This window comes from Eptatretus burgeri, chromosome 8 (assembly GCF_056783735.1).
Source record: "Eptatretus burgeri isolate ZD-2024b chromosome 8, Ebu_testis_v1, whole genome shotgun sequence".
NCBI classification, from domain to species: Eukaryota; Metazoa; Chordata; class Myxini; order Myxiniformes; family Myxinidae; genus Eptatretus; species Eptatretus burgeri.
The window spans coordinates 19,504,812-19,523,031 of record NC_140968.1 but is presented as its reverse complement, the minus strand read 5'-3'; the positions used below and the strand labels follow the sequence as shown (position 1 = coordinate 19,523,031).

The 18,220-nt window shown below is 42.9% G+C and overlaps 1 long non-coding RNA gene across 1 annotated transcript in view; it reads right to left on the bottom strand.

The window, feature by feature from the left end:
- The window catches only part of LOC147021250 (uncharacterized), a 42,978-nt gene that overhangs the window by 13,618 nt on the left and 11,140 nt on the right, over positions 1-18,220 (bottom strand). Inside the window, exon 2 of the long non-coding RNA XR_015060728.1 lies at positions 3,769-3,864. This is a non-coding gene — a long non-coding RNA (uncharacterized LOC147021250). The remainder of the gene's footprint in view (positions 1-3,768; positions 3,865-18,220) is intronic.

Below are 18,220 nucleotides of genomic sequence, written 5' to 3'. Positions count from 1 at the left end.
ATCCCTATCAGTTCCAGTCGATGCATTGAAATCCCCCAAGACTAGAAGTGTATCTCGTCTGGGGCACTGATCAACCACAGACTCGAGCGTGGCATAGAATGCATCCTTCACGGTGAGATCACTCGCCTCAGTCGGAGCATAAACAGAGACCAGGGAAATGACACCTAAGGTTATCGGCTGCTCTGACCAGGCTGGTCTAGTCGCATGCTCCCATACCTGACCTGAGTAGCGGCATGTAAGGTTTGCAGATAAGCATTATTAAAAAGCAAATTGCAGAGAGACAGTCACAAGATTGGTAAATGTTGACCACAAATCGACAGGGAGCACAAAATATGTAATGTCAAATGAATATCTTGCTGCCAATCAGCCATTTTCTCATCTTGGGCCTGTACAATGAGCAGCGCTTTCGGCAGTGGGCCAAAAGTGCCTTGGCAGGACCGACGGCAGTAGCAAAAACAATATGATGTCGAGGCAACGACAGAGTATTCACCGTAATATTCAAAGAAGAATATTAATGTTGATATCCATGTGTAGAAGAAGAATGTCTATGCAATAAGTAAGAACCATAAGAACATTGAACAGATGAATAAACCTCGGTATTTCATTTGTCCGTCAAATTCAGGAATACACAGTGCTGCAAATCATATCTGAGTGATTGGGGAAGGCTGCACTGTTTGTATATTGAGTTTCGATATCGAGTTTAGTTGGGATTGAAAAGTGACCAAATACGAGGAGAAAGCTCTACATCCATGGATCCATCTGTATTACATCACAGCAATTTTGAAACCCCACTTTTTCCTGCCTCAACATTACATTTGCCAAATAACTTGTGCAATCAACATATTAAGCAATGCTGTAACACTTATAACTAGGCTTAGCAAGGATGTTATTCCACAGCCTGTGGTTTGAATCTCTAATTTTCAGTCGGTTCTGACACATAGAATTGAGTGAAACAGACATAGCTGCCTATGTCTGGCCGTGTTCCATCGAGATTTGGTTCACTGCGGAAATTGCCTCCATCAAGGCAGCGTGGTCAAAACCAGCCAGAAAATGGGACACTCTCATGGGTGATGCAGGTGACCCTGGAGGTGAAAGTCAGTCACAATGTTTCTTACCAAGCCTTATTACCCGAGCAATATTGTGAACCCCAATGGTAATACACAAGGGGGGGGGGCATTAAGTAGATAGAATGTGTTGCCAGATATGCAAGGAAATGAGAAAAAGAAAAAAAGGAAAAGACTACGGTGAGGAAATGAAGTACGAGCATGAGAAATCGGTTCTGTTGTGTGCTGTTCGCTGCTTGCATGAGATTAATGGCACCCACAGCAGAGGACGAGTGAATTACATGCCTTTGCTTTCATTTTACCTGTTTGTTCCTTGGAGAAGTCAGCATCCTGGAGATTTTTAAGGGGACCCTTAGTTACCAGGCTAAGGCTCGTGAATCATGGTTGCATGCAAAAAAAGAAGCAGGGTGTCTGAGGTGGGTGGATTTGTCTTTTGGAGGACTAAACGTCGAAGTACTGTTTTCAAGGCCGCGTACATAATGCCCGAGAGCGATTAAACGCCTGAACAAATAACATATTCTTGAAGAGAACAAGTCAAAATGCCGGTTCGCATGCCAGGAAGAACTAAATCACGGCCTTTTGAGGGCCTTCAAAGACAAGTGTCGGGCAAGACAAGCGACAGTAGCCAACAAGTCAGTGTTTTCTCACTTTTCAACATGACATCACCCTCCTCCGCTGCAATATTGCAGGTGATGAGAAATGAAAAAATAAAATAAGAAAGTGTCACAAACCTTGCTTCAGGACCATTCGAACAGAGTTGAGCTGAGCTTGAGGGCCACAGCTGGGAGCCATCATCCATATGCTTTGATTTACGAGCGACTCCGGTTTAGCGACATGGCAATCCTGCAGGTAATCTCGCAACAACCAATGCCCAGCACAACTCGCAGCTAGTCTCCAAATTGCCTAACACAAATTTGGTGGTTAGATTGTTTGGTTCTTCGAATGAAATTGGCCTTTGATACATTTGGCCTATTTGAAACTTTAAATTGTATCTTAGAAACAGAAAGATGGCCTGTTTTTAAACTTCTATTGGTTTACATAGGGTTCCTTCAGCAATTAATGTAACAAAATGTTTTAACTTTCATAAACTCTTCCGTATAAGATCCCAATTTATTTTCTTTAAGATCAGGAGAGAATCTTCCATCAGATAACGCTCTCCTCTGAAAGCTTCTCGAACTTTTCATCTCCCACTTATATTAATTAAATAATTGCAACAAACTGTTTTGATGATAACTGACACTCAACATTGACCACCTGTTGCTTTTTCTCCTGGCTGGGGGGGGGGGGATCTCCTCCTGCAGGGGCAAGGTAAACAAGGAATGAACTTCCTGGGGAGCTGCAGCAACACAAAACTCCACAGGTAGCCAACAACGCTTCTGGTTAGTCACCCTGGCAGTAGTACCCACAGTTCACTGGATTAGGTCCGGCGTCATAATCAAGATGAATGACGCTAACATTTTGGTCAGCTAAAGTGGTTTCTCAACTAGTTCCAGCTCAGTAAGCAAAATAGTTCTCTCTGGGAGATAGCTTTTAATAGAATGGGCATGGTTTCAAGAGAGCTGCATGGCATTCTTGCGTCATCTCATTGCTCGGTCAATTTTTCTGCGCCCGAATTCTTGTCCGTTCTGCCTGGCAGCTACCCGAGCTGTTCGGGATGGTACATCACCTTTGACACAGCTCGACGATATGCTGTTGTGCAAATGGAAATATTTTAATGGATGCTGTAAAATTTCACATCGCTTCTAATTATGTCCGTATGCTTCATATAACTATGTCCTTGATTGCCAAGTAAGCTCGTAACCTGCTGAAACGCTCTTTAATTGCGGAAGAAAATGGATTCGTTCCATCTGTCCAGAAGGCCAGCAAAGAAAACATGATGTCGTTACTCCACCTGAAGGTCAAACCATCATCAACTTATTGTTGTGCCAGGAGATTTTGGTAGTAAGGGATTAGTTGTTTGTGAGATTTATTTATTTTGTGGAGTTCTAAAAATGGGGTTATTTCAAGGTTTCCTTTGACTGAGACACATTTTTACCTTTTTTTCTCTACAACATCGAGACTCATGGAAGAACAAGGTGATGGAGGGCATGGACTTAAGAGTACGTCACCGGAGCAACCCTTGGACATATGCAAGGGAATGAACGAACAGGAAAAATGGGAGATAGAAAAACAGGGAAGAAAACACTGGAACCTGCAAGTAAGAGTGTTGGGTTAGGGAGGTTAAATTGGGGGTAATAAGGATGGTAGGGTAAGGATGAGGGATGACATGAGATGGTGTTGCGCTGCCTGCTTTCAATGTCTTCCTGTCCTAAAGTTTCCACTGGAACATCAGCACACTCTTATTCGCACATCAACCTTCTGGGATCCAATGCATTTATGCAATCTTGCTTGTAAACTCCTACAGCTGTTAAACATGTCACTTAATGCCCATCTCCTAAGGGAATAACAGAGGCAACAGGCTGGTCAGCAGTTCAACCTCACTCTCTCCTTGCCAGCCTTCTGCAAAGGGTCAGGTTGTACGAGAAAGTCAGATACCGTACTGTACGACTGTCCAAGGCCCCTTAAACAAAATCTGTGGGGTCACGAAAAATGCATTAGGCATCCCCACTGTAAGATTTTCAACTTTTTCAAATACAACATTAAAATATGATTTCAAACAAGAATATGCCACTTTCTACCTGGTAAATGAAAAATTTGAGAGCACCTGTGAAAACCATAACCATGTCGTTCTTCAGGCAGTCAGTGGCTCCATTAACATTTTTTCGTTTTTCCGACTCCTCCGGGGCAGCTCAACATCGTTCTGAAATTGGACATGATGATTCATGATGTGGCTTCACAAAAACTCGAGGAGCACTTTTATTTTATTTCCATCCATGTAGTGAGATAATTAACTAATCAACTCAAAATGTAATTTATCTTTGTATGTCCAGCACATATTGTGACGTCATCGGTGTTTCCTGGTTATTTAATTTTAACTTCTTAATCCTCTTAATTTAATTACATCTTAATCATTATTTAATTCAATCTCATTTCAATTTTAACCTCTTGATTTTTTTTTAATCAAGAGGTTAAAATTTTAACCTCTCATTTCAATTCAACAGTCTCAGAGGGCCCAACAGACCCAGAGGGCCTAACAGACCCAGGGGGGCCAACAGACCCAGAGGGGCCAACAGATGAATGCCCTTTTGCTTTGAAGAACGGGAAAGAAAGGGGGAGGGGAAGACAAAGAGTTGGGGGGGGGGAGGGGACAGTTCTTTTCTTCCTTTCCTTTTTAAGACTTTCTGGACCCCTTTTGACTCCTGAAGATCCTTTAGAACCCCATGACCCCAAAGACCTTTCAGAAACTTAAGACCCCTGAGACCCTTAAGACCTCTAAAATCCTTTAGACCCTTTAGAACCATATGACCCTTAATACCCCAAAGACCCACTAGAACCCCAAGATCATTTGAATCCTAATATCCGAAAGACCCTGAAGACCATTGAGACCCTTTACAGCGCTAAGACCCAAAGACTCTATCATGAAATGCAACCCGACTCCGACCACCCTCCATCGGGAGACGAGCATCTGTCCCACTTGGGACTATTCGTTACCTGTACTACAACTTCTTTGTAAAGAAGAATGTGAAGAAGAAATATGCCATGGAAGTTATTAACAAGTATGAAGCTTTACTTGAAGAAGTGACCGGCCAAGATCTGAGTGAGGATGAAACAAGCAGTGACTGAGGTCGTGACTCAGAAATAAAGGAGGAAACATCATGAGTGAATGATGTGAGAGAGTGAGAGAGTGAGAGAGTGAGAGAGTGAGAGAGTGAGAGAGTGAGAGAGTGAGAGAGTGAGAGAGTGAGAGAGTGAGAGAGTGAGAGAGTGAGAGAGTGAGAGAGTGAGAGAGTGAGAGAGTGAGAGAGTGAGAGAGTGAGAGAGTGAGAGAGTGAGAGAGTGAGAGTGAGAGTGAGAGTGAGAGTGAGAGAGAGAGAGAGAGAGACAGAGAGAGAGAGAGAGAGAGAGAGAGAGAGAGAGAGAGAGAGAGAGAGAGAGAGAGAGAGAGAGAGAGAGAGAGAGAGAGAGAGAGAGAGAGAGAGAGAGAGAGAGAGAGAGAGAGAGAGAGAGAGAGAGAGAGAGAGAGAGAGAATTCCAGGTATGTTGAGAAAAGGAAACAGGAAAAGAACAACAAGAGCGATACTTGCTTTGCAATACATGTCCCCTAATGATGTGACGTATTCTAAGTCCAAAAAAGGGCAAAACTCTGAAAACATCAAAAAATAAAACTATGCAGAGAAACGATGAGTGGAGTACATCAGAGAACTGTATGAGCTTCTAGTTCTTCTTCGTTCGTATTCAGCACAAGGCTGTGGGGAATTATCAATGTTCTGACGATGTGACTGTGCCACTCATGCAGTGCCCTCTGTAGGTTAGGGCAGGAATTTGTAACTTGTTCGGGGTGCCAGCGATAGCTCGCCTACTCTTTGCAAACGACACCGTGTGATCTTTAACGTCCACCAACTCATGCTGATAGATGGGACTTCAAGTTTAACGTCCATCCGAGGGACGGTACACACATTAATGAACCCCCCTGCCTGTGAAACACCGGGATGACATTTTATAGTTGGGTCAGGATTCGAATCCGGGCAAGGCAGCTAAGAGGTAAGTGTGCCTACCTTCAGGTCATCAAGACAGCCCAGCACAGGCTAGACAGCTTAATGGCAAGTGTGCATACCTCCAGGCCATCCTCACAGTCCAACTGTATGATGATGAAGTCAGAGATGGAAGAGCATCATCAGAGAGAAGAGAAAGACCAGAGATAATTCAGGCAGAAGTCAGTGCAGTGATCAAAAAGTTGAAAGGAAAGCATCCGAATTGATGAGATACCAAAATAAAGTCTGAAAGGCCAGGATATAATTTTTTTTGTATACCTTGTCGAGGCTCGTATGAGAGCTCACGCACAATGCACAGCAAGGGGGGCATGAGACAAAAGGGGCGGGACAAAACAGTGGGGAACAGAGACATTAGGAGATCTGTGGAAGGGAGAGGGATGGGACGGAGAACATGGGGAATACAAGATGGACATTACACGGACTTTCAGGAAGGAAAGCAGGGAATTTGAAGGAGGTGGGCTTGAGTGGATTATCGGGGGTAGAAAAGATGGAGGATTTGGATGGGGGATGATAAGAGGTGGTGGTGAACAGCTGTTTTGAAGGCCTGGAGGGAAGAATGGGATTGAATAGAGTGAGGGAGTTTATCCCAAAGTCGGGAAAAAGAGGAATGAAAGAGTAAAGGTGAGCAGTAATTTGTGATTTTGGTAGTTTTACCAGAACGGGGTTGTTGGCGGACCTTGAGCGCCCTGCGGAAATGTGGTGGGGACAAATCGCAGAGAGAGCAAGGGGGGGGGGGCGTGAGGCTGGAGAGGAGACGGTAGAAGACTGAAAGACCACCGACCAGCCTACGGTGAGAGGCCCGAAGACAGCCTCATCACGGGAGATGCCAATGATCCAAAATGCTTTGGTTTCCACAGCGTGAAGCCGAGAAAGGTGGGAGGCAGGAGCACTAGCCTAGAGGGGAGAGCAGTACTCCATCAGGCTGCGGACGAAAGCTTTGTAAGTGGTCAGGAGCTCAGGTGGGCCGAATAAGGACTTTGCACGACGGAGGATTCCCAGTCGGCGACTGGCTTTGGAGGTGAGGTTTGAAATGTGCCTTTCCCAGGAAAGGTCATGGCAGATCGTGAGACCCAGAAGCTTGAAACAAAGGACTTCTTCCAGAGGATTGTTGAGAAGGTAGATGGGGGTGGGGGCGGGGGGGGGGGGGTCCTTCTAGAGAGACATAGTAAAAGTGTGAGATTTGTCCGGATTGAAAGACATGTTCCACTTGTTGGACCAGTTTGTGATTTTATCCAGATCTGCAGTGAGCGAAGAAGCTGCTGCATGCCGGTCTGAGGGATGACAGATGGTATGGCAGAGGGTGGAGTCATCAGCAAAGAGATAAAGAGGATTTTCCAGAGAGTCAGAGAGATCATTGATGAAAACCAGAAAAAGAAGAGGGCCCAGAATGCTACCTTGAGAAACTCCAGCCTGGACAGGAAGAGGGGATGAAAGAACTCCATTTTGGGCCACACGTTGACTGCGACAGGAGAGGAAGTCTGCGAGCCATGAGTGGAGATGGCCTTGGATATCATGGGAAGAGAGTTTGGTGAGCAGGGCAGGGTGCCAGACCATGTCAAAAGCACGCGATATATCTCGGGATATGGCTCTGATGTCTGGCATTGAGTACCTCCATCCATTGTTGGGACAGCAGAAGCAGCATATCCAGGGTAGAGTGACCTGGTCTGAAACCAAATTGAAGATCGGAAATCAAGCCATTGGAGAAGAGGAAGGATTTAATGTCTGAAGCGATGATGGATTCCAGAACCTTGCTGATGATTGGGAGAAGGCTGATTGGTCTGTAGTTGCAGGGATCTATTTTTTCACCTTTTTATGCAAGGCAATGATGTGTGCTGATTACCAAGCAGATGGCAGATGACCTTGAGCAAATGAGAGGGTGAATAGAACAGAGAGAGGGTGAGCAAGAGCAGAAGAGCAGGCTTTGAGGACACGTGGGCCAATGCCGTCTGCACCGGTTGCAGAATCTGAGTCGAGGTTTGAAAGCAAGCTCTCCACCTTGTCAGGAGAAAAGGACACAGAGTCCAGGGACAGTTGGGTGCGACTGGGTAAGGTGGGTAGAGAAAGTGATGAGTTTTGGACACAAGATTTAGCTGCAAACACCGAGTTTAGGCATTCAGCCTTTTCACATGCGGTATTAGCAATGCGGCCATTTGAAGTAAGGGAGGGATGGAGGGGGAACATACACCAGAAACAGATTTGATTAGATGCTACCAGTATTTTGAGGAGGGAGAGAGGTTTGAAAGTTCGGACTTGAGCTATGTTCGGACTTGAGGATGATGTTCACATGGGGATACTGACAGACCTCTGCAACAAAAATTATCAAACAGGATTCGTACCTGAGGATCTTTTGCAGTCAGTGTTTATTAAGATCCCAAAGAAACCAAAAGTCAGAGAATGTTCAAAAAGACCCAGAGGGCCCAACAGACTCCAAGGACCCAAAAGATCCAGAAGACGCGAAAGTTCTCGAAACTCCAGAAGACCCCCAAGTCCCCGAGGACCAAAAAGACCCAGAGGACATAAAAGACTCTGAAGACCCACAAGACTCCGAAAACCCACAAGACCCAGAGGACACAAAAGACTCCGAAGACCCACACAACCCCGAAGAGAGAAAGAGAAAGAAAAAGAAAAAGAAAAGAAAAAGAAAAAGAAAAAGAAAAGAGAAAGAGAAAGAGAAAGAGAAAGAGAAAGAGAAAGAGAAAGAGAAAGAGAAAGAGAAAGAGAAAGAGAAAGAGAAAGAGAAAGAGAAAGAGAAAGAGAAGAGAAAGAGAAAGAGAGAGAGAGAGAGAGAGAGAGAGAGAGAGAGAGAGAGAGAGAGAGAGAGAGAGAGAGAGAGAGAGAGAGAGAGAGAGAGAGAGAGAGAGAGAGAGAGAGAGAGAGAGAGAGAGAGAGAGAGAGAGAGAGAGAGAGAGAGAGAGAGAGAGAGAGAGAGAGAGAGAGAGAGAGAGAGATAGAGATAGATATGTTTTTTGGGGAGTTCTACTGGAGCATTGTTATGTGGAGTTTGATGCACCAGAATGATCATCATGATCTCCTATGTTGATTCGGCTAATTAACTACAAGGAACCCAGAAGAATTCCCATGTTTTAAATGCACGCCATGTTAAGGTGTATATGGCAGATTAGTAGGTCCTTCTGTGGCATGGCATTGTATTTATAAAATAAATGATAATTTAAAAAAGATAACATTGTAAAAAACCATATATTTATTAATACAAATAATATTAATAACAATAATAATAGTAGTTTCATTTGGCAATAATAAAAACAAAGAACGTATAAAATCAACCCAGCCCAAGCACACCTGGGCTTGGTGAAAGGCAAACCAATTATCAAACAGTACAGTGAGCAGGTATGCAACAAGGCCTTGAAGAGCAATGAAAAATTGATCAAATGGACCAACGGATCCACTAGTAATTCCAATGGGTTCGAAAGGGCAATTGTAAATGGTTCGAAAAGGTAATTCTGAAGGGTAATTCTCAAGGTTAATTCTAAAGGGTGATTCTAAAGGGTAATTCTAAAGGGTAATTTAATAGGGTAATTTAAAAGGGTAATTCTCCAGGTTAATTCTGAAGGGTAATTTAAAAGGGTTATTCTAAAGGGTAATTTTAGAGGGTAATTCGAAAGGGTAATTTAAAAGGGTAATTCCAAAGGATAATTTAAAAGGGTAATTCCAAAGGATAATTTAAAAGGGTAATTCCAAAGGATAATTTAAAAGGGTAATTCCAAAGGGTAATTCTCAAGGTTAATTCTAAAGGGTAATTCTAAAGGGTAATTTAAAAGGGTAATTGTAAAGGGAAATTCTAAAGGGTAATTTAAAAGGGTAATTCTAAAGGGTAATTTAAAAGGGTAATTCTAAAGGGTAATTCAAAAGGGTAATTCTAAAGGGTAATTCTAAAGGGTAATTTAAAAGGGTAATTCTAAAGGGTAATTCTCAAGGTTAATTCTCAAGGGTGATTCTAAACTCTAAAGGGTAATTCTAAAGGGAAATTCTAAAGGGTAATTTAAAAGGGTAATTTACAAGGGTAATTTAAAAGGGTAATTCTAAAGGGTAATTTAAAAGGGTGATTCTAAACGGTAATAATTATCAAGGGTAATTCTAAAAGGTTAATTCTAAAGAGTAATTATAAAAGAGTGATTCTAAACGGTAATTATAAAGGGTGATTCTAAAGGGTGATTCTAAAGGCTAATTCTGAAAGGGAAGTTCTAATTGGTGATTCAAATGGGTTCTCGTGGGTGTAAAGGTAATTATAGAGGGTAATTCTAGAGGGTGATTCTCAAGGGTAATTCTAAAGTGTTCTATGGATAATTCTCTCGGGTTTTGTTTGTTTCTCGGCTTTGCCTATTTCATGTTATAAGTGCCAAACTGAAGCATTTCCTTTGGACACCGGTGAGGTTTTTAATTTTTGCACACATTGTCTTAAACAGTCATTTTCTTACAAATCATAACTTATGAACACATGTGCCACTTCCTGTCATGGGGAAGTGGTGGGAGTCTGGAGGGAGGTGGGGTGGTGTGGGAGAAGGCAGGGGAAGGTGTGGAGTAGGGTGTGAGGGGAAGGGGTGTGGTGGGAGGAGGGAGGGAGAGGAAGGGGTGGGAAGGGTGGAGGGAGGGGGTGTGGAACAAGAAGGTGGGAGGAGGGAAGGGAACTTGTGGGTCAGTGTCTGGAAGGAGGGTGGGTGTGTGGGAGGAGGGAGGGGGAGGGGTGGGATGAGGGATAGGAAGGGTGGGATGGGAATCCGGATGGAAGGTGTAGGGTGAGAGGGGAGACCCAGTATTGCCCCACAATGTCGGATACCTTTGCTTGTGGTCAATAAAGTGAAAGTAAGGAGTGAGGAATATGGATTAAGCATGAATGTGAAGAAGACCATGACAGTGGTGATAAGCAGAGAACTAACCCTGGTTCTGAAAATTGAAGAGGATGGATAAGTCCAGGAACAAGTGAAAAGCTTCACGTACCTTGGACAGATTTATCAGATGATGGGAGACGTGATAGTGAGATCGAAGGAGAATTGAAATAGCAAAGACTTGCCTTGCTAGAATGAAGGTTGTGTTGACATAAAGGAAACAACCAGGATGTTATGAAAAGAATGTTGAGGCTCCATTTTGCTATCTTTATTTTATGCAGCGGAGACTTGGACAACAAATAAAGAGACGAGTGATAATCAGAATGCATTGGAGATGTGGACATATAGGAGGATGTTCTGCATATCCTACACAAACTGGAAGACTCATGAGGCTGAAGAAATGGCTGTAGTAAAGAGAAAATGAGTGCAGAATATCAGAGAGAAAGATACAACACTCTGGTCATATCATTAGAGGAAATGGTAGAGAGAGACACTTATTGGATGGGAAGATCGATAGAAAACGTTGGAGAGGATGGCAGAGAAGAAAATGGCTGACAGAGATAACGGACTGAACGCAATTGACCCAAGTGGGATGTGTCAGAGCAGTTCAGGACAGACCGAGTTGGAGATACATTGTTGTCAACCTTCTGGGTAGAAGATGACACACAAACACGAACATATGAACGATAATTATTTACAGGCCCCAATGATTCCTACCATTTTGTGAGGTCGGCAAGAGAACGCTTTTCGCCGAACCAGCTGGTGAGGCCTGACATTCGAGGGGAGATGATTTTCACAGGTATTTAAAACTTGTTCAGGGTGCTGGTGATAACTTCCACTTCTTCATGACATACAATGCAATCTTAAATGTCCACCAACCAATGTTAGTGAAAACCCAGCTTGACGTCCATCCAAGGGATATGGCTCATTTTGTGATGGAACACCCTTCCTGTGAAGCAGCATTTGAACAGTTTACGGTCCAATCAGGAATTGAACCAAGATTAGACAGGCTGAAAGGGAATTGTGTACTACATTTACACAATCTTGTTGGACTAGCTCTCACATTCAACTCCTGAGACACTACCACGACAACTACTACATGTTGAACTTTAACGACCCCACTTATTTACTTTCTTTTGGGGTTGGCCGGGCAACGTTTTTGGCATGTCTTTCACTCACTGGGTGGCCAGGTCAGAGGTTTGACTGAAGTTGACAGGAATTTATAATTTGTTGAGGCTGCTAGACGTATAATTAGCCTACTCTTTGTGAAGGGCACCCCGAGATGTACAACATCCACCAACTAATTCTCGCAAACAAGACATCCAGTCCAGCATTCTTCTTTGGCCGAGGTACACATCGATGCTTCGGCCAACAAGAGAATCACCAGGGTGACAGTTTATAGCTGGGTCCAGATATAAACCCAGGCTTGACAGCTCAGAGGCCAGTGCACACACCTTTGGGCTATCCTACCAGCCTATGTGGCTGGCGAGAGGAATGTGGGATTAATGATGTCTTTTGATGTTAGACACATGGTCGATGCCATTGCCCTGAGAGTAGATATAGGTTTTTACAGTCCGTCTCAGCACGTTGCTTGTTTTGCCTTTGCCTGTCTGGTTTATGCGAGTTCCTGAACTCACTGGGAACATACTTTCTTTAACACTGTATATTCTCTGTAAGAAAGTTAGCTTTGCTGGAAAATGTTATCCTGTTGTACGCATACAAGATCCTACATTGAGGATGCTATCCTGCATTTGAGTGGATGTTAAGTCCCATGATCATCAATAAAATTATATATTTTCCTTGGCTCTATATCTTGTACAAGAGTATTATTTGGGCTGACACAATGTTAAGTTTCAAATAACTTCTGCCAGTGATACTAATAGATTTGATGGTTTGAAGTGCATAATCGAGGCTCAAGGAAGAGCAAAAATATTTGGTTACCAAACAAGTTTTGAGTGCCATTCAAGACTAAGTTCATGAGTTATTAGCCCCCGTTGGACTTAGTCCGAAACGGCGCTTATGGATTTGATCTAGATTTTTGTGTCCGTTCGTGCGTGCATCCGCAACCATATCCCAGACATGTACTGTATTGACCGAGGTTTTGTACTTAGCACAAAGACAACACGTGATGGTAGAGATGTGCACATCATTTTGTTTCGCGATGCGATCGAAGATGGCCAACTGGCAGCCATTTTAGTTGTAAAAAAACCCCCGATGTTGAACACGTCCTCAACCATTTCTTGGACATGCATTTACCGATCTTGTTCAAACTTAAAACACAGATAACAAATGATGTCTTACATAAAAAAAAAATCATTTATTTTTGAGATCAGATCCAAGATAGACGACTGGTTGCCATTTTGTTACTTAAAGGTGTCCCCAACCATTTCTCGGACATGCATGCTCCGATTTTGTTCAAATTTGGCAAATGTCACATGTCACAAATGTCACAAATATTCCTGTATGTCACATGACCGATCAAGTCAGTTGCGCAAACACATAAATCTTGTAAATATGGGTTAGCCTTTTGAAATCCGAACAGCAAAATTACGAAAACCACGGGGGTGATGACATTTTATGTCTTTTTCTCCTTGTTATTACCTCCACAACCGAAGGTGAAGGAGGTTATGTTTTGACACATTTCTGTCTGTTTGTTTGTGTCCAGGATATCTCAAAAAGTTGTGGACGGATCTAGATGAAACTTGGTGGACAGGTTTGGTGTTTGACAGGGAAGAATTTATTCAATTTTAATGAAGATCCGAATCCGGATCTGATAATTTTATAAGTGATTCTTCACCATTGAGAGATAGGGCCAAAAAGGATATATAACATGATATTTCAAAAATGGTTTGGGCCCGGTATGTTCTTGTGGATCAGGCATTGTATGGCGGAGGTATGCGCTCTCCCGAGTGCCCTTCCAGTTGCATATATTATTGTCATGCTTTGAGTGTGTGCAGCATGGTTCTGCTCAGTAATGGCATCTTCTATGTAATCAAAAGGTCAACAGTTTGAGTTGCATCTTCATTAGTACCTTGTCACAGCGATTGACCTGAAAAGACACAGATACCAAGGTGTCGTTGATTGCATTATCGTCAGGAGTTAAAAGATGAAGGTCTACACTTTGTAAAGGCTTAATGTGGGGAGATAAAGGTGTGATGTAATTGTAACAGAGAAATCAAAAAGTAGAGCTTTAAAGCAACGCTATATCAAAGGTGCCAACAAGATAAGGTAAGCAAGCAGCTTTACATCTTGTCTCATCTGAAATTTGCACATTTACCCGGTTGAAGGTGGATGTTACTATCGGGAATCAAGGATGTTCTTTGGGATGGATGGAAGATGGATCAAGAAATGAGGCACACTTACAATATTGTGAGAGTTTTAAGTGTATAAATGTACCTTTTTTTCTCAACTATTCAAATTATTTGGACATTTGTTTGTCATGAACAGCATATTGAATGTGACCTATATTTTGCTGAGCACTCCTCCAACTGATCAGCGCCAGATTTAGGACTGTGAAGGCCCCTGGGCAGTGATTGACCGGTCATCCCATGATCTTATAACAATAGTTCTCACTCCTCCATAGTCCATACCTGCTTCAATTCGGACTTCACAGCACTGCACGACTTTTTTAAAAAATCATTTAGAACACAAATGCAAGTCGATACACCCTACTTCCTTGGCACGGCATGCCAATGCCACCACACCATTGAGGTGATCTTGAGGTCTTTCTTGTTCAATCAGCTGACTACTTGTAAGCTTCAAGTCGTAGACTCCGCCATGGATAAACTGTGTACGTGCTGCAGCCATGAGTTTGCAAACACAGCAGCAGACTCTTCCATCAGCTGGCGAAAAACACAAACATGAACGCTTGACATCTTCCCCATTTCGATTCTGTCATTCAAATGTACTGACTGGGTTTGCACCTGGGAGAACAGATATCTCCAACAATCTGTTGTGAAGATTTCAGTTTCAACAACTTGGCATCACAGTGCTGCAGATCTACACCTATTTTGCTGAGTAGTCGACAAGCTCTTGCCATCGATGCTCAAGCCACAACCAATGTCATTAACGGTCCCATCTGGTTCTGGATGTGGTTCCATAATGTCCGCCTGCCCATCCACTGGTTATACTTCTTCATCCAGCTCAGCTCGTAGGCTACCATAAACCTCAGGATTTATTTCATCGATATGTGAGTTATCAGCACTTTCTATTTCCTAAGTAGCAGTTGAACTATCTGCTCCATCCACCACCACTGCTGATGCACCTTCTCAGCCTTTGAGCTCCATGCTGCTTTCTGTGCTAGGTTTGGGAGCACAATGTTGCAAAATATCTAACTCTGTCATACGCCATGTTTTTTGAAAGCACTTGTGCATCTTTTTCAGCCTGATATTTTGTGTTCTTCTGCTTTTCAGTGCTGCTCCAGAAGACAAGAGAAACCTTGTGCTGATCTCTACCCGCTGCTCATACTGTACGCTTCTCGGCTTCTGCAATAAAAAGAGAAAAAGGTACTGAAATATAGGTTACGTAAGTGAAAGTAGCTATTAAAAGGACCGGCGATAAAATGAAGACTTTCCTTGTGGAATCTTACTATAGGCCCGGTCACACCTTGACGTTTTAGCCAACGTATGCCGATTTTTGAATTTTTTTTCTAAAACGCTGGCACACGTTGAATACGTTATGGGTAAGTTTTGATAACATTGAGAGCACGCTGAAAAACACTGCCATACGTCGTTGTACGTTGGCTTTAAACGTTGTACTTTTTGGTTGTCCTCAAATTTTTTCATGCTTGAAATTTCACGACGTATGCCGGCGTATGACTCACACGTTCCGCTACGCTGGCCACAAGTTGTATGCACGGTCTGCGATCGTTGACAGACGTCAACACATGCTACTTGTAAGTTAATCATAAGTTGAGACACGCCGAGGTAATGTTTAGCGTACCTGAAACTTATTTCTAACCTACGATTAACGTGTTGTTGGCACGTTACGCGATTGTTGCCACACATCGACAGACGTTACTTTTAAGTTACTCATAGGCTGAAAGACGTCGGTATAATGGATCGTCCTTGCGTCAGCGTCCACGGCCACGGCCAGGACACTTATTTGCAGCATTCTTCAAACTTTTCTTCGGCATGACGAGGATGTTCACACTTCGATGTCTAGCTTGGCTATGATTCCAATTGTCCATCGGCAGCATCTATTTAAAATAGTCGAGTTTGAGCGTTTTAACACGTTCAGAAGAAACGCTTCAAATTTCAAAACCCCAGCGTCAAAAAACAAAGGCGAGTGACAGCAATTTAAATCGTTCATTGTAAACAATGAAACTAGCTTAGCTAAGTGGTACTGTTTAAAAGTCGTTGAGTGTAAAAAAAATCCAATTGTTGAGCGCAAGCGTCTACTTTCAATAGTGGAGATGCAGCAATTTAAATCGTTGAGTTTATCATTTAAATCGTTAAATTGTTAAACGCAAGGACGATCCATCATAACCCACACCCTCCCCCTCACCTACTACTGCCAACATGAACAAACTACTACTAATACTAATACTAATACTGATACTGATACTGCTGACATGGACATCGACTCAAAAAGGACTCGAAAACACTGTTGGGTTCCCCTTTTATGAGCAGCATTTTTATATACCAATTCCCAAAACCGCTGGGAACACGTCTTTATATGGCAGTTGTAAGCTAGAAACACGTTCATTTATTTTTTTTTGTCGACCGGAAGACGTCATTGGAATACGTCTACATACGTCGATGTGTGTTGGGACTACGTAAAGAATTGGTTCAAAGCACGTCAGACATAAGTTAGAAATAAGTTTCGCGTAAAAAAGACATTACCGCGACGTGTTTTGACTTATGAGTAGCTTATAAGTAGCCTTTGTGGACGTGTGTAAGCGTCCACATATCGTGTGTAAAACTTATCCCCATCGCATGCGGAACGTGTCATACGCCGAGTACGTCATAAAATTTTGAACATGTTTAAAATTTCTTGACGTACTCTACTTACTACGACGTATGATAGCGTACTTTAGCGTTGTACTCACGTATACCAAACTTACTCATACCGTATTTGACGTGCCCCAACGTTTTAGACACATTTTTCTTAGGTCGGCATACGCTGGCAAGATCGCCAAGGTGTGACCGCGATGTTGACACTTCCATTTCTACGGCAGTTATGATTCGAATCGTTGTGCGTCAGCCTTTTAATAGGCTACGTCACGACATCGTCGGCGATGCGTGCAACGCGCTATGCCTAAGTTAGACTATCGTTGGGCATCCGTTGTGTAGGCCGACAACAGGTTCAGCATTCGTTGGTATAAGTTATCTATAACACAACGTAACGTTCTGTGTCCGTTACCAATGCGTTATACATAAGACCAAGTCGCTATGAATACGTCCGAATCTTTAAAAAAAAACGTCAAAAGTTCAACGTAAGCCAGCGTTTTACATACATTTTAATACGTTGCCATCGCTGGCTAAAACGTCAAGGTGTGACCGGGCCTTATAATGGAGCAAGTGAATGTCACCGAAACTTCAAAATTGACATGTGGCAGAAATAGCGTCACTTTTACTGATAGCTGGTATTACAAGTCATCTTCCATTATCTGGTGGTGGTGGTCGTATAGCAACTTAGCTGCCGGGGTAGCTATCATTTCTTGAAGCGCGACTGTGTCGCTGATGCATTGCCCCTCTACCAGTACACACACTGGAACTGGTACTCATTTCACTGACCTCAGAAGGATGACAGGCTGAGTCAACCCCCTGGTGTATTAATTCAGTGGCCAACAGGGCTTGAAATCAGGACCCTGGGATCCCAAGCCACCACCCTAACCACTGAGCCAACACCAGGCTTTCCTTTATCTTATGACATGGAGTACGACCAGGGACCCGTGAAAATTCCATGCAATGTAAAATGTGACCAAGTTTTCAACTCACTCTATGCTCACAAACACAAAGTCCTTAACTTCTTCATCCAAACCCCAAGTCTTCAAGCCCCCCTCTCCCAACCAACCCAAAGGCGACAATCCCTTCCCCACTGCAAGCCATCAAACTTCCTCTCCACACGTCACGGTTGCCTGTCCAACTCAAAATCCTGTAAGATATGCGGAAAACATATGTGACCATGAGCAGTTCATGACCCATCACGCTCTCCTGTCCAACTCACAATCCCACAAGATATTTGGAATATATATATATATATATATATATATATATATATATATATATATATATATATATATATATATATATATATATATGCAGTATATAACAGCAGGAGCAAGAATTACTTTGCAATACATGTTCCCTCCCGATGTGTTATTTTCGAAGTCGAAAAACGGCATAACTCTGTGAAAAATTGATGAAACACCCTGAAACTCGAACTTGTTCTGCAACATAAATAAAGCCATGTACTAAGTTTCAGTTGAATATGTTAAAGAATATGGGGAAGAAGTCTGAAAAACCACAGGTGGGATGGATGGACAGTCAGAAAACCTATAGTCCCCTCCGGTGAAACCGGTAGGGAGCTAATAAATGACCAGAAACTAATTATCTTCTTCCTGATGCATATATACACACCGACAAAAGTAAATGATGACCTCAGATAAAGATCTTTTATTGCGACATGGGTCTAAGCCCTGCTTGAGAGAATGTGA